Genomic DNA, 16,592 nt, shown 5'->3' with positions numbered 1-16,592 from the left:
TGCTAGCTTAGCTTAGTGCTCTGGTACTTGATGCTAACATTACATAACCACATGTTATAGTAACCCCCCCACAGAGGGTGCTTTGTCACACCTGCCCCCATCCTTTGATTAATTACCCAGAATCCTCCCCTGGCTGAGCAAGCGTCTCCGTGTTTAACGTGTTCAGTAAACGTGTGTTTGATGTGTGAATGTGATTCTGTCGGTTTGTTCAGTGAGCAGCAGAATGAGAGGAAAACCTCCGTCAGCTTCAAACGACGTCTCTGGAGACGCTTCAAAACCACAACTACAAAGATCCTCTTTAAACGAAGGACGACGCTAACCAGACACTAACCAAACGCTAACCAGACACTAACCAAACGCTAACCAGACACTAACTAGACACTAACCAGACGCTAACCAAACGCTAACCAGACACTAACCAAACGCTAACCAGACACTAACTAGACACTAACCAGACGCTAACCAAACGCTAACCAGACACTAAGCAGACACTAACCAGACTCTAACCAGACACTAACCAAACGCTAACCAGACACTAACCAGACACTAACCAGACACTAACCAAACGCTAACCAGACGCTAACCAGACGCTAACCAAACGCTAACCAGACACTAAGCAGACACTAAGCAGACACTAACCAGACTCTAACCAGACACTAACCAAACGCTAACCAGACACTAAGCAGACACTAACCAGACTCAGACACTAACCAAACGCTAACCAAACGCTAACCAGACACTAACCAGACACTAACAAACGCTAACCAGACACTAACCAGACGCTAACAAACGCTAACCAGACACTAAGCAGACACTAACCAAACGCTAACCAAACGCTAACCAGACACTAACCAGACTCTAACCAGACACTAACCAAACGCTAACCAGACACTAAGCAGACACTAACCAGACTCTAACCAGACACTAACCAAACGCTAACCAAACGCTAACCAGACACTAACCAGACACTAACAAACGCTAACCAGACACTAACCAGACGCTAACAAACGCTAACCAGACACTAAGCAGACACTAACCAAACGCTAACCAAACGCTAACCAGACACTAACCAGACGCTAACCAGACGCTAACCAGACACTAACCAAACGCTAACCAAACGCTAACCAGACACTAACCAGACACTAACCAAACGCTAACCAGACACTAAGCAGACGCTAACCAGCTAACAGCTAACCAGACACTAACCAGACACTAACCAGACACTAACCAGACGCTAACCAGACGCTAACAAACGCTAACCAGACACTAACCAGACGCTAACCAGACACTAACCAGACACTAAGCAGACGCTAACCAGACACTAACCAGACGCTAACCAGACACTAACCAGACGCTAACCAGACGCTAACCAGACACTAAGCAGACGCTAACCAGACACTAAGCAGACACTAACCAGACGCTAACCAGACGCTAACCAGACACTAAGCAGACGCTAACCAGACACTAAGCAGACGCTAACCAGACACTAAGCAGACACTAACCAGACACTAAGCAGACGCTAACCAGACACTAAGCAGACGCTAACCAGACACTAAGCAGACGCTAACCAGACGCTAACCAGACGCTAACCAGACACTAACCAGACGCTAACCAGACGCTAACCAGACACTAACCAGACGCTAACACATTAAAGGTGCTGTGATTAGCTTCTCACCGCCGCCACATGTTAGCTCGTCTGTGTGGAGGGACAAGAGGGAGAGACGGCAGAGAGAAGAACCACATACTGAACTCTAGTATGTGTTCATGTGTTCATGAGTTCATGTGACATGAGTTCATGTGTTCATGAGTTCATGAGTTCATGTGACATGAGTTCATGAGTTCATGTGACATGAGTTCATGTGTTCATGAGTTCATGAGTTCATGTGACATGAGTTCATGTGTTCATGAGTTCATGAGTTCATGTGACATGAGTTCATGTGACATGTGTTCATGTGACATGAGTTCATGTGACATGTGTTCATGAGTTCATGTGACATGAGTTCATGAGTTCACGTGTTCATGAGTTCATGTGTTCATAATTCATGAGTTCATGTGACATGAGTTCATGTGTTCATGAGTTCATGTGTTCATAATTCATGAGTTCATGTGACATGAGTTCATGTGTTCATGAGTTCATGTGTTCATAATTCATGAGTTCATGTGACATGAGTTCATGTGTTCATGAGTTCATGTGACATGAGTTCATGTGTTCATGAGTTCATGTGTTCATAATTCATGAGTTCATGTGACATGAGTTCATGAGTTCATGTGTTCATGAATTCATGAGTTCATGTGACATGAGTTCATGTGTTCATGAGTTCATGTGTTCATAATTCATGAGTTCATGTGACATGAGTTCATGTGAGTTCATGTGTTCATAATTCATGAGTTCATGTGACATGAGTTCATGTGACATGAGTTCATGTGACATGTGTTCATGTGACATGAGTTCATGTGACATGAGTTCATGAGTTCATGAGTTCACGTGACATGAGTTCATGTGTTCATAATTCATGAGTTCATGAATACGTTCTTTTATCAGCTGTTTCTATAGAAACACAAACGAGAGTTCATTTCTCTGAGAGAAGGAGTAATCCCCCCCCTCTTCTTCTGTGGTGAGATTTAGTGAAACACTGGAACCACAAAAGCTCGTTTAAGTCGGTCACTTTCCCATCGTTCCCAGTCCCTCTGATTTGAGGACCAATCAGAGCAGAGAAAGGTTTCTATAATTACTGTCTGTTATCTCCACTCAGAAGAAAAGAGTTGAAACATGAAAGAGTTTCTGGATGATTTGATCCTGATGTCTGAGCCTGAACGCTGACGGAGCAGATCTCTGTACGCCTCAGTCTTCCTGTTCCTGATGACGACATGCTATAAATATACATGTTTATATGTGTGTGTGTGTGTGTGTGTGTGTGTGTGTGTATATACACACACACACACATATACACACACACACACACTAGCGTTCAGTGTTCTCTATAAATACTGAGGATGTGAGTTCTCTACGTTCCTCTGTGATGATGGGATGTCACTCGTTGGTTTGTGGACGTGTTGAGGCCTTGAGTTTGGTGTTGTGGCCGTCGCCATCTTGTTTTGTTGCAACCAGAGAACAGGAAGTGACCATATTAGGACTGATGAGTGACGTAGAGACGTATACGTCTCTGGTAGTTCTATCCTCACATGAATCTGAAACTGATCTCCTTCATGGTGGAAATAAAGAAATACTCCATATTTTAATTTGATTACTTTGAATAATAACTTGTTGAAATACTTCTCAGTGAACATGAAGTCTCCATGTGGTCAACGTGTCACTGACTCAGGTCAGTCTGAACGTTTTAAACTTCCTCTCTACAGAATCCGATCAGGTTTCTGAAGGTGGAACCCTGTATTTATCTCTGTTTAGAACAATGATGGTGAGATGCCTCTCTTCCTCAGGAGGGAGTGGCATGGAGAGCTGGGGGGGGATTCTGGTCCACTGAGGACCGGGTCCTGGATCAGGACTGAAGGACTGCGGAGCCGGGCGGCGCTCCGAGCTGTCAGCGCTCCTGACGGGCGTTCAGGGCCCTCTGCTCATTATGACCAAGAGGTTTCTGTCAGCTCTCCAGGCTGAACTCGTGTTTCCTCTCAAGACGTTTAGAGATTTACCTTCTATTAAATATGTTTTATTGTCCATCATCTGTGATTCATCATATATATATATAAATATATATATATCTACAGCGGGTAAAATAAGTATTGAACACGTCACCATTTCTCTCAGTAAATATATTTCTAAAGGTGCTATTGACATGAAATTTTCACCAGATGTCGGTAACAACCCAAGTAATCCATACATACAAAGAAAACCAAACAAATAAGTTCAGAAATGAAGTTATGTGGCCATTCTAGCAGCTTTATTTTCTTTCTCTGAAACCAGTGGAGAGTTTCCTTGGCTGTGTGTTTGGGGTCATTGTCTTGCTGAAATGTCCACCCTCGTTTCATCTTCATCATCCTGCTAGATGGCAGCAGATTTTTATCAAGAATGTCTCGGTACATTTTTCCATTCATCCTTCCTTCAATTATATTTGAAGTTTGCCAGTGCCGTATGCTGAAAAACAGCCCCACACCATGATGTTCCACCTCCAAACTTCACTGTTGGTCTGGTGATGATATATATATATGATATATATATTATATATATGAAAGATGATATATATATATATCATATATCATATATATATATATATATATATATATATATGATATATATATTATATATATGAAAGATGATATATATATATATCATATATCATATATATATATATATATATATATATATATATGATATATATATATGATATATATAAACATTTAATAAGAACAGAAACGATATGAAGACGATATACTTTAACATCATTATTTAAACAGAACAAACCATCAATCATCCTGCTGTATTAGAGTAAATACGATCAATATCATGATCTGTTTAATTTGATTGATCATTTAGTCCATCAGTTCATCCAATCAGTTACCCCCCCCAGTTTAAAATAAAATCCAACATTTAGAGACATTATTGTAGAATTACATGAATATTAATATTAAACATAAATCTAACAAAGGTCTGACTGAAGCTAAATGTGTGTTTTACTAAACGTCCCTGAACGTGTCTTCCTGCAGTAAACGATCCGTTTGGTGGGTTTGATGTGTCTCCTCCTGAACCGTAACAGCGACATCTTGGTCTGCCACATGTCATCATCACACCGCGCATATTCCTCCACCTCATTACAGAGCCTCCACCCTGACACCTTATTATGAATCATTATCATCTCTGAGCTCACCAGACACATTTCACTGGGAATGTTCAGGGAGGAAGGACTCTGAGAACAGGAAGTGTGTGAAGGGAAATATATATGAAAACAGGAAGTGTGTGAAGGGAAATATATATGAAAACAGGAAGTGTGTGAAGGGAAAGATATATGAAAACAGGAAGTGTGTGAAGGGAAATATATATGAAAACAGGAAGTGTGTGAAGGGAAAGATATATGAAAACAGGAAGTGTGTGAAGGGAAGTGTGTGAAGGAAAATATATGAAAACAGGAAGTGTGTGAAGGGAAAGATATATGAAAACAGGAAGTGTGTGAAGGGAAATATATATGAAAACAGGAAGTGTGTGAAGGGAAAGATATATGAAAACAGGAAGTGTGTGAAGGGAAAGATATATGAAAACAGGAAGTGTGTGAAGGGAAAGATATATGAAAACAGGAAGTGTGTGAAGGAAAAGATATATGAAAACAGGAAGTGTGAAAACAGGAAGTGTGTGGGAAATATATATGAAAACAGGAAGTGTGTGAAGGGAAAGATATATGAAAACAGGAAGTGTGTGAAAATATATGAAAACATATGAAAACAGGAAGTGTGTGAAGGGAAAGTGTGTGATATATGAAAACAGGAAGTGTGTGAATGAAAACAGGAAGTGTGTGAAGGAAAAGATATATGAAAACAGGAAGTGTGTGAAGGGAAATATATATGAAAACAGGAAGTGTGTGAAGGGTGATATATGAAAACAGGAAGTGTGTGAAGGAAAAGATATATGAAAACAGGAAGTGTGTGAAGAAAAGATATGAAAACAGGAAGTGTGTGGAAAACAGGAAGTGTCTGAACTGTGGCATGTCCTGGACCAGGATCAGGATCAGGACCAGGACTGTGCAGTGTCCTGGATCAGGACCAGGCAGCCTGCAGGGCTCCTGATGCGAGGCTGGCGTGAGCCGCTGAAGATGCCAATGATAATTAATTAGCATCTCATTTTCCAGAGCGGGGGGGAGCTGGACCATGATAGTGCCCCCTTCTCCTCCTCCTCCTCCTCCTCCTCCTCCTCCTCCTCCTCTCCTCGCCTGGAAGGCTCCCACTAATTGGGTCAGGATCATCGACTCATTCAGGATCGGGGGATAGATAATAGAGGAGAGGAGGAAGAGGAGGAGCGGAGGAGGAAGAGGTGTAGAAGAGGAGGAGGAGGAAGCTGTGATGAAGCCACAGCTGATCTCAGATCAGAGAAGTTTCTGTTTTTATTGTTCAATGAATTATGATTTAAAAGATATCGGACCAAAAATATTAATATAACTATTATAATTAATAATATAAATGTAAAATCAGCACTGTGATTTACTACGTTCTCCTGACACCTGAATGCATCATCGCATCATGAAGCTGCAGCTCAGTTTGTAGTTTAAAGTTAAATTTGAGGACAGTTCAGAGAGGACTCTCTGGTGAGGACAGTTCAGAGAGGACTCTCTGGTGAGGACTCTCTGGTGAGGACAGTTCAGAGAGGACTCTCTGGTGAGGACAGTTCAGAGAGGACTCTCTGGTGAGGACTCTCTGGTGAGGACTCTCTGGTGAGGACAGTTTAGTGAGGACAGTTTTAAGGTGTCCTCTTGTCTTCTTGTCTTCATCACCAGTCGGATTGTTTCTCAGCAGCAGATAATCTGAGACGAGGTTTTTCTCGACAGCAGCAGGATGTCTGTCCTCATCGCTTCGTGGTGAGACTCTCCAGTCTTACAGCTGCAGATTAAAAGTGAATTACAAAATAATCTTAAATAATCCAAAGAGTTATTCTGAGGTCGACACGCCGTCAATCCACCAGATTACTCTTCAAATTAGCACGAAAACGCTCCGGAGACGATTAAAGAACTGATTACACACATCACGCCTCAGTGTTTACACCAGATGATCAAAGGTCAGCTCTCTGACAGGAAGTCACTGTGAGACTACAAAATAAAGTTAATGTGAGACTACAAAATAAAGTTAATGCTGTACACCCGATGATCTGCTTCTTCTTCTTCTTCTTCTTCTTCTTCTTCTTCTTCTTCTTCTTCTTCTTCTTCTTCTTCTTCTTCTCCTTCTTCTTCTTCCCCTCCTCCTTCTTCTTCTTCTTCTTCTTCTTCTTCTTCTTCTCCTCCTCCTCCTCCTCCTTCTTCTTCTTCTTCTTCTTCTGCTATTTTTTAAACAGACCTCAGATCAGTGGTTCGTCTTTGTGTGAGAACATGATGCTGACAGTCAAACAATAGAAATCTGATCTGAGCAGCTGCAGAGGTGGCTGATGGGAAACGGAGGAGATGACGGTATTTACTCAGCTGCTGTGCTTCGTCCTGTCTCCTCCTCATCCTCCCTGTTTAAGGCGATGTGTTCATCAGGTCTCAGTAAACCTGGTTCAGCCTCTGAGAGTCCTGAACCGCCAACACAAACAGAACCGGAGCTGCTTGAGGTCAGGTTGAGCCGCCTGCAGACCTGAGGTCAGGGCGCCGCTTCCCCCAGCTCCTCTCAGGTTCAGTCGAGCTGATGGAAACACGTTTCCGTGGAAACGCAGAGGACACCTTATATCTGTGTTTTTATCAACAACATGGACGAGTTCAACAAAACGTCAGGATTCATGTTCAGAAACAAGAACACAAAAAGATTCCTCAGAACTTGTTGTCCAACCCAAAGAAACGGAACAAATAGACTAATATTTATGATGAAACAAACAGGATTCATATTTATGATATATTTATTATGAATATATCATTATAATATAATTATTATATTTATTATATTTATTCTCAAGGATCCAATCTTTAATTCAGCAGATTATAAAACGTCTTCATAAACTTTCTGTGACTTTATATGAAATGTTCATGTTGATCGTAAAGATCCAGAGCTGAAGGAGAAATTTTTCATAAATGATTTCTAAGATTCTACTTCTTCATCCTGTCATCTCAATAAAACAATAAAATAAAGTTTAATCAGACTCAATAAAACAATAATGGACCCAAAGACCATTACGCCCTGTCCAACAGGGACCAGAGACCCGAGGAAAGTCCAAAGCGTTTGTTTGGGCTCCAGGGGTTCTGGAGGTTGTAGCTGGTTTTGGAGCTCCAGGGAGGTTGTAGCTGGTTTTGGAGCTCCAGGGGTTCTGGAGGTTGTAGCTGGTTTTGGGGCTCCAGGGGTTCTGGAGGTTGTAGCTGGTTTTGGAGCTCCAGGGGTTCTGGAGGTTGTAGCTGGTTTTGGAGCTCCAGGGGTTCTGGAGGTTGTAGCTGGTTTTGGGGCTCCAGGGGTTCTGGAGGTTGTAGCTGGTTTTGGAGCTCCAGGGGTTCTGGAGGTTGTAGCTGGTTTTGGAGCTCCAGGGGTTCTGGAGGTTGTAGCTGGTTTTGGAGCTCCAGGGGTTCTGGAGGTTGTAGCTGGTTTTGGAGCTCCAGGGGTTTTGGAGCTCCAGGGGTTCTGGTAGCTGGTTTTGGAGCTCCAGGGGTTCTGGAGGTTGTAGCTGGTTTTGGAGCTCCAGGGGTTCTGGAGGAGGTTGCTGGTTTTGGGGCTCCAGGGGTTCTGGAGGTTTTGGGGCTCCAGGGGTTCTGGAGGTTGTAGCTGGTTTTGGGGCTCCAGGGGTTCTGGAGGTTGTAGCTGGTTTTGGGCTCCAGGGGTTCTGGAGGTTGTAGCTGGTTTTGGAGCTCCAGGGGTTCTGGAGGTTGTAGCTGGTTTTGGAGCTCCAGGGGTTTAGCTGGTTTTGGGGCTCCAGGGGTTCTGGAGGTTGTAGCTGGTTTTGGAGCTCCAGGGGTTCTGGAGGTTGTAGCTGGTTTTGGGCTCCAGGGGTTCTGGGGCTGGTTTTGGGGCCAGGGGTTCTGGAGGGCCCTGGAGGTTGGAGCTGGTTCAGTCCCTGTTTCAGGGTTCACAGTGTCTCATGTGAACCGTCCTGATCCAGCAGGACTTAATCGTCCAAAGCCTCTGACCTGAGCACTCTAATGAAATCCGTCTTAGCGCCGGTGGCTGATTACTTCCTGGTGGTTCAGCGGTGAATCAGAGCTGCAGCCAGAACCAGGAGAGAGAAAAGTCTCTGATCACATTAATAATATTTATGGATCAATAACTTTCATCATCAACGTGTCTCACCGTCAGAACCTTTGTTCTTTTTCTGTTGATTCTCTTTAAACAATATAAAGTTAAATGTTATATTTTTTATTATTTTTTTATTATCATTCTTTAGAAAAGCTCAGTGTTCATGTCCAGTTTCATATTCACATCATATAAATATCATATAAATATCATATAAATGTCATGTAAATATCATATAAATATAATTTAAATATAATATAAATATATAAATATCATTTAAATATAATATGAATATAATATAAATATCATATAAATATATAAATATAATTTAAATATAATTTAAATATAATATAAATATAATTTAAATATCATATACATATAATATAAATATATAAATATCATATAAATATCATTTAAATATAATATAAATATAACATAAATATCATTTAAAGGCGTTTTAAGTGACAATAAATGTCGTTGTTTCAAAGCTTTACAGTCGACATCCAGTTTATTCTGACAAACAGAAGCTGAGACCTGAAAACATTTCAGTTGATCCTCTGAACGTCTCTGTGTCCTCAGTGTGAACGACACACTCTTCCTCCCATCTTCATCATCACCTTCATCACCTTCACCACCAGGCTGCTACCTTGTGAACGTCACATGAGATGACTCCTCCCACAGGAAGTTAATCTCCTGATGTTCACCAGAGAAAAGGTATTTTGTGCTTCGCTCTAAAGCTGCTTATGGACTGAAGAGACTTTCATTTGGTTCTTGAGAGAAACTGACGGATTAACTCTCTGATTGACTCACAGATTAACAACTTCTCATGAACCCAGAGGCTTTTATTCTGAAGGACACCTCCCAATCATCTGGGCTTTGTTAAAGACAAACACCTCAAACAGTAAAACATTAATCTTTCTCTTCCTCATCGTCTTCGTTCTGTTAACAGCAACATGATGATTAATCAATAAAGTAAAGTCTCTGCTTTAAAGGGACAGTATTAGTTATTGATCATTGATTGGATAGTTGTCAGTTTTCTCTCCAAACGGTTACTGAAGAATGTAAATAATAAGCAGAGCGTGTTGTTCATTGGTTCTATTAATGAAGCTTCAGATGTCTGACGTCATGTTTATGAGGTCATCACCCTCAAAAATGTGAAATAGGTTTTAGTGTGACTGTTTCTATGAATGTATGTAATGGTACTGTCAGATTAAAAACACAGTTTAAATATTGTTTCTGAAAGGATAGAGGATAGGAAGAGGACAGAGGACATGAGAAAGAGGACAGAGTAGAGGACAGAGGAGACAGGACAGAGGACAAAGGACAGAAGGACAGAAGACGGAGGACGGAGGACTGAGGAGAGGAAGAGGACATAGTAGAGGATATAGGATAGAGGACAGAGAGGACATAGGACAGAGGACATAGTAGAGGATATAGGATAGAGGACAGAGGACATAGGACAGAGGACATAGGACGCTTCACATGAAGAAGAGCTCTGAGGGAGACGTGATGAAAGGTTCTGTTTTCTTTAAATCTTCGTTTGACACGTTCACAGATATTTTGTTGCAAATTGGAGATAATGAAGTTGGTGCAGCAGAAGTGTTCTGTATTGTTCCTTTATGAAGAGAGTAATTCATGTTTCATTTAAGAGGCCAAAGCTGCTCTGCATCTTTAAATATTAAAGACTCCACTTCCTTTAAGAGGAAAAGTCATTTATTTCTTATTATTTTTCCTTTTCTAAAAGAGATCCGCTCAGTGTGACTGTGATCAGTAGAAACAGATTCTACTGCGACTCTACTCCTACAACCTCTACCGGTTTACTCCACGCAATACTACAAGACTCTACACGCAATACTAAAGGAATATACTTAAAATACTATTAGACTCTACACACTATAGTACTCTAAACTGAATACTGGAGTACTCTAAACTGAATACTAGAGTACTCTAAACTGAATACTGGAGTACTCTAAACTGAATACTAGAGTACTCTAAACTGAATACTAGAGTACTCTAAACTGAATACTGGAGTACTCTAAACTGAATACTAGAGTACTCTAAACTGAATACTAGAGTACTCTAAACTGAATACTGGAGTACTCTAAACTGAATACTAGAGTACTCTAAACTGAATACTGGAGTACTCTAAACTGCTAATAACAATCCTGTTGGATTTACACCCTGCAGTCAGTGGCCGTGTTGCTTGGCGTGTTGTTGGCACATTGAACCGTACATTTGTCCCTGATGAGGTCAGGTCACGTGACCACTGGCTGTGATGTTGGCGTGTTGTTGGTGTGTCATTGCCGTGTCGTTGCCGTGTCGTTGCCGTGTTGAACCGTACCTTGGTCCCTGATGAGATCAGGTCACGTGACCACTGGCTGTGATGTTGGCGTGTTGTTGGCGTGTCATTGCCGTGTCGTTGCCGTGTCGTTGCCGTGTTGAACCGTACCTTGGTCCCTGATGAGATCAGGTCACGTGACCACTGGCTGTGATGTGGCTGCAGGCAGCAGACGGAGCTTATCTCCAGTTTCATTAAGTGAGTGAAGAAAGGAGCAGAGTGGAGCGTCGTCTCATCTTTAATACATCTTATGAGTTATGAAGAGATTAAAGTTTGTGTGGCGGCGGCAGTTTAATCATCCACTCACACAGCTGCAGCTTCTTTAAGACGTAAGAGGATTTAGAGATGAAGTGAACAGCACTGATGTTAAACTCTGTTGTTCTGATCCCAGGTCAGATCGGAGGCTGCTCTCTACTCTCTGCAGTATTTATATGTTCTGATACTTTGTACTTCTGCTCCACGTCATCTCACAGGTAAATGTTGTACTTTTTCTGCTTTCGTTACTTAACAGACTCAGATTATTAAACTAAGTATAATCAACTAATAAATTATGAATTATTATTACATTTAAACTAACAGCAATATATAAAGTTCTCCTCTAATTATTCGTGCTAACATGCTAATTAGCATCATGTCAGTGTGTGTCAGGCAGCAATTATGTAAATCTGTGTGAGCCCTTCAAGTCCATCCGTCACCTTCAGCGCCGAGACAAACACTGCTGGAGGCTCATCTTCATCCTCATCCTCATCTTCATCCTCATCCTCATCCTCATCTTCATCCTCAGCCTCATCTTCATCCTCATCTTCATCCTCATCCTCATCATCATCTTCATCTTCATTCTCATCTTCATCCTCATCTTCATCCTCAGTTTCATCTTCATCCTCATCTTCATCCTCATTCTCATCTTCATCCTCATCCTCAGTTTCATCTTCATCCTCATCTTCATCCTCACCTTCATCTTCATCCTCATCTTCATCCTCTTCTTCATCCTCATCCTCACCTCCATCCTCATCTTCATCCTCATCTTCATCCTCATCTTCATCCTCATCTTCATCCTCATCCTCATCCTCATCCTCATCTTCATCCTCAGCCTCATCTTCATCCTCATCTTCATCCTCATCCTCATCATCATCTTCATCTTCATCTTCATCTTCATTCTCATCTTCATCCTCATCTTCATCCTCAGTTTCATCTTCATCTTCATCCTCATCTTCATCCTCATTCTCATCTTCATCCTCATCCTCAGTTTCATCTTCATCCTCACCTTCATCTTCATCCTCATCTTCATCCTCTTCTTCATCCTCATCCTCACCTCCACCTTCATCTTCATCCTCATCTTCATCCTCATCTTCATCCTCATCTTTATCCTCATCTTCATCTTCATCCTCATCTTCATCTTTCTCCTCATCTTCATCCTCATCTTCATCCTCATCTTCATCCTCATCCTCATCTTCATCTTTATCCTCATCTTCATCCTCATTCTCATCCTCATCCTCATCCTCATCATCTTAAATACAACAAGGTCGGCTTTATTGAGATTAGTTGATCATTTAATAAACAACAGGTGAACATGGTTCCTAACAGGAGAACATGGCTCCTAACAGGTGAACATGGTTCCTAACAGGTGAACATGGTTCCTAACAGGAGAACATGGCTCCTAACAGGTGAACATGGTTCCTAACAGGAGAACATGGCTCCTAACAGGTGAACATGGTTCCTAACAGGTGAACATGGTTCCTAACAGGAGAACATGTTCCTAACAGGAGAACATGGCTCCTAACAGGAGAACATGGTTCCTGACAGGTGAACATGGCTCCTAACAGGTGAACATGGTTCCTAACAGGAGAACATGTTCCTAACAGGAGAACATGGTTCCTAACAGGAGAACATGTTCCTAACAGGAGAACATGGTTCCTAACAGGAGAACATGGTTCCTGACAGGAGAACATGGTTCCTAACAGGAGAACATGGTTCCTGACAGGAGAACATGGTTCCTAACAGGAGAACATGGTTCCTAACAGGAGAACATGGTTCCTAACAGGAGAACATGTTCCTAACAGGAGAACATGGTTCCTAACAGGAGAACATGGTTCCTAACAGGAGAACATGGTTCCTGACAGGAGAACATGGTTCCTAACAGGAGAACATGGTTCCTAACAGGAGAACATGGTTCCTAACAGGAGAACATGGTTCCTGACAGGAGAACATGGTTCCTGACAGGTGAACAGGGTTCCTGACAGGAGAACATGGTTCCTAACAGGAGAACGTGGTTCCTAACAGGAGAACATGTTCCTAACAGGAGAACATGGTTCCTGACAGGTGAACATGGTTCCTAACAGGAGAACATGGTTCCTGACAGGAGAACATGGTTCCTAACAGGAGAACATGGTTCCTCACAGGTGAACAGGGTTCCTAACAGGAGAACATGGTTCCTGACAGGAGAACATGGTTCCTAACAGGAGAACATGGTTCCTCACAGGTGAACAGGGTTCCTCACAGGTGAACCCGGTTCACGGTGACATCACCCCGTCTGTCTGTCCTCTTCTCTGTTAAACTCAGAGAACAAACAGATAATTGAACCGCGGCTCAGCATCCAATCAGAGGCAAGCGGCGTTCTCCCGGGGGAACCGGTTCCTGAGCTCTCGTGGAGGAAACACACCATTAAAGGGCATATTTAAGCACATTTGCAATCCTTAGAAGAAGGTAACGGTATTTGATTTGCCCCGGCTTGAAGGAGAGTCTTTAATGTTGTGTCCACGGGACAAACGCACATCAAAGGCAGAGGACGTCCTGACGCCTGAGTACAGACGGTGGATTAGAGGGACGGGCAGGTGGACCGTCCTCTGTGGCGAGGCTGGGGGCACCGCCTCACTGAGGCTCCAACCGCCGCCTCCATATCGCTCGCTCTATGCAAATTAAATCCAGGCGACGGGGCTGCTCTCAATTCCTCCAGGAGGGAGATTCTCCTCCTCCCCCTCCCCCCCTGCTCCTCTCTTATCAGCCCGGCGCTGGGGGAGACTCAGAGAGAGAGAGAGACAGAGACAGACAGAGAGAGACAGAGAGAGAGAGAGACAGACAGACAGAGAGAGAGAGACAGAGACAGACAGAGAGAGAGAGAGACAGAGAGAGAGAGAGACACAGAGAGAGAGAGAGACAGAGACAGACAGAGAGAGAGAGACAGAGACAGAGAGAGAGAGAGACAGAGAGAGAGAGAGAGACAGAGAGAGACAGAGAGACAGAGAGAGAGAGACAGACAGAGAGAGAGAGACAGAGAGAGAGACGGAGAGACGGAGAGAGAGACAGAGAGAGAGACAGAGAGAGAGACAGAGAGACAGAGAGACGGAGAGAGAGACAGAGAGAGAGAGACAGAGAGAGAGAGAGAGAGAGAGAGACAGAGAGACAGAGAGAGAGAGAGAGAGAGACAGAGAGACAGACAGAGAGACAGAGAGACGGAGAGAGAGACAGAGAGACGGAGAGAGACAGAGAGAGAGAGAGACAGAGAGACAGAGAGAGAGAGAGAGAGACAGAGAGACAGAGAGACAGAGAGACAGAGAGAGAGAGAGTATTTGCTCCCAGCAACTGTTCTCCTTCACTCTCTCGGTTTCCTGTGTTCTGACCTAGAGTCAGTTAGAGCTGCAGAATATTAACAGATATTAATATCAATAATAACAATCATCCAGATTTAAGGTATTAACACAAGATGTAAATACTGGGAAGTAAATATTAACATGTTTATGTATTTGATGTATTTTCAGTTTCTTTCTTGTACGTTTAGTTATTTTAAGGTAGTTTCTGTTATTTACAGATATATTCAGGTACTGTTATAATCAGTTTAACCCCACTTTTTACCCTGACCCAGACCTGGACCCGGACCTGGACCCGGACCTGGACCCGGAAGGTGACCTGTCCATCACCTAAAACTCTCATCTTTATAACAGACAGCAGAAAAACACCACTTTGGTTCTGAGATGAATATTTCCCATGATGCCCTCTGTCTCAGCAGGTGGAGGCGGCTGGTTCCAGCTGGATGTTTCCTGTCTGATGGGAGTCTTTCTCTGGTCTCAGATCTATTAATCCAGATCGATGTGAGCCGGCGCCCCGGGCGGCCCGGGGGTCCGATCCCCGCTGCCTCTGCCAGGTAAACATTAGCATAGTAATTAGCCTCAGTTAATTTAGCCAATTACAGCTGTGTTGTTGTTTCCTGTGTCGCCCTCAGAGGAGGAGCTGATCCTGGACCAGAGCCAGGAAGAGGTCCACGTGGATCTGGTTCATCCAGCTAATGGATCAGGACTCCATTGTTCCTCTGGATCAGCCTGAACTCTCCTCAGTCTGTTTGTTCTGAAGTCTGTGATATTCAGCCCGAGGTGAACCCATTTAATCCTGCTGGTCCCCTAAGGATCAGAACCACATCAGACAAGATCACTTTAGTCCTCCAGACCTCTCTGATCTCACCTGGTCATCGTCATCATACGAGAGCTGAAACTGAAAGTTATCTTACAAATGAATTAATAAGTAAATAAAACAAAAAAATGAAATACACGTGTATATATGTATATATATATATATAAATATAAATATATATAAACAGACTGAAGTTAAACAGACGTTAAACAGTCAGTAAACAGGTTTGTCTGGTGCTGGCAGCTCACGGCCCCCAGGTGGACTCTTTAATGGGATGCTAAATATTTACACACAGGAGATGTAGGTCAGTTTACCCAGCAGCCCCTGCAGGTGATCACATGAGATAATTAGACAGGAGGAGGAGACGCTGACGGACTCTAACAGTCGCTTAACGAGGGAACCGCCTCAAAACCACGACTCCTTCTGAAGAACCCTAATCATCCTCTCTGCTAATGAGAGAGCCACCAGAACCAGAGTCTCTCTGTCTGTCTGTCTGTCTGTCTCTCTGTCTGTCTGTCTGTCTGTCTGTCTGTCTGTCTGTCTGTGTCTGTCTGTCTGTCTGTATCTGTCTGTCTGTATCTGTCTGTCTGTCTGTCTGTCTGTCTGTCTGTGTATCTGTCTGTCTCTCTGTCTGTCTGTGTATCTGTCTGTCTGTCTGTCTGTGTGTCTGTCTGTCTGTCTGTCTGTCTGTCTGTCTGTCTGTCTGTCTGTCTGTGTATCTGTCTGTCTGTCTGTCTGTCTCTCTGTCTGTCTCTGTCTCTCTCTGTCCCTCTGTCTCTCTCTCTGTCTCTCTGTCTCTCTGTCTCTCTGTCTGTCTCTCTGTCTGTCTCTCTGTCTCTCTGTCTCTCTGTCTCTCTGTCTGTCTTCATTTTAGTAACAAACACCTGAAGAGTGACTGTGATCAGTAACCTGACTGATAACCTGAGTTCTACGATCTGAGCACACTGAATGAAATAAAGAGTCATTTTTAAATAAATGATGTGTAAAGATTGTCTGGGTTGATTTAATAAATAAA

The sequence above is a fragment of the Anoplopoma fimbria genome, chromosome 16, assembly GCF_027596085.1.
Source record: "Anoplopoma fimbria isolate UVic2021 breed Golden Eagle Sablefish chromosome 16, Afim_UVic_2022, whole genome shotgun sequence".
Classification (NCBI taxonomy): Eukaryota; Metazoa; Chordata; class Actinopteri; order Perciformes; family Anoplopomatidae; genus Anoplopoma; species Anoplopoma fimbria.
Note: the sequence above shows the minus strand (reverse complement) of the source record.